General features: G+C 48.2%; 1 non-coding gene across 1 annotated transcript; it reads left to right on the plus strand.

Annotated features, from left to right (window-relative positions):
- Nucleotides 1-725: 725 nt before the first annotated feature.
- Nucleotides 726-883, plus strand: LOC125773858 (5.8S ribosomal RNA). Its single transcript, XR_007420419.1, has one exon. It is a non-coding gene; the product is annotated as a 5.8S ribosomal RNA (ribosomal RNA).
- The last annotated feature ends 391 nt before the right edge of the window (nucleotides 884-1,274 follow it).

Genomic DNA, 1,274 nt, shown 5'->3' on the forward strand with positions numbered 1-1,274 from the left:
TAACTCTAAGGACGGGGCCATGGGGCGGTACGCAAAGGATACGGATGAGCGAGTATGCAGGCCCAATACTCAATAGCTCGATCCGATCCAAGCACATGAGTTGACTGCGGCGCCAGGTTAACCAATGTGCTAGATTCTATTTGGCCAGTAGAATCTTGTGTCTTACGCGATTTGATACCAAGACACCAGAACGAAAGTTAGTTGAAGAGTGATTAAACTCTTATGAAGAATGGTTGTGCAATCACAACTTATGACTTTAACCTATAAAGTGGATATGGACTATCAATTATAACATGGGGCACACACCATGTTCTCGATCCAATCCACGCACACGAGTTGCCTGAGTAGCGACAGGTATACCGATGTGCAATACGTATCCGGCCATAGGCACGGAACGAACAGGAACTGTGGTGCAGACATACAAGGGCCATGGGGCGGTACGCAAAGGATACGGATGAGCGAGTATGCAGGCCCAATACTCAATAGCTCGATCCGATCCAAGCACATGAGTTGACTGCGGCGTCAGGTTAACCGATGTGCTAAGAGAGTTGTTCCTGGGCCTTCAAAGTGACTTCAAAACTATCTTAGCGAATGGTGGCCATGGGCGTAGACATGAGCCACAAGTCACAAGGCCTGGGACTATTGGGTAATAAAGACAACTTAGTCAGAAAGTTAGTCTTTGGACGTACCACCGGGATTGTGTTACATTGGGAACCTTACTATAAAACCCTAGGCAGGGGATCACTCGGCTCATGGATCGATGAAGACCGCAGCTAAATGCGCGTCACAATGTGAACTGCAGGACACATGAACACCGATAAGTTGAACGCATATTGCGCGTCGGACGATTAAACCCGGCCGATGCACACATTCTTGAGTGCCTATCAATTCCTTGATATACAACAAACCAAACTTCAGGGTGGAGCGTGCCACAATAGAACACTATGGCGAGCAGCCCGTCTAGTGTCGTGGGGGAAACACGCTTCCACACTGTGCATAATGGCGTGCTCGGGACCTTTGTTGGGACCGCAGGGCGCTGAAAGTAAAGGGGTGAACCGCATAAATCGCACGCACGTAAACGCGCACACACACAAATAGAGTGAGACGTATCGTAGGATACCGCTAAGAGTACGTTGTGAAACATGGGGAAATTCAATCGAAAACCTCTTTGATGTCCAAGATTTCGTTGACCGTATCCGTCGTAATACTGGATCAACGTGCTTGGGGGAAAACGTCAAAGGGTTTTATAATAGTGGTGCATGATTAACCCATCG

The sequence above is a fragment of the Anopheles funestus genome (assembly GCF_943734845.2).
Source record: "Anopheles funestus chromosome X unlocalized genomic scaffold, idAnoFuneDA-416_04 X_unloc_58, whole genome shotgun sequence".
NCBI lineage: Eukaryota > Metazoa > Arthropoda > Insecta > Diptera > Culicidae > Anopheles > Anopheles funestus.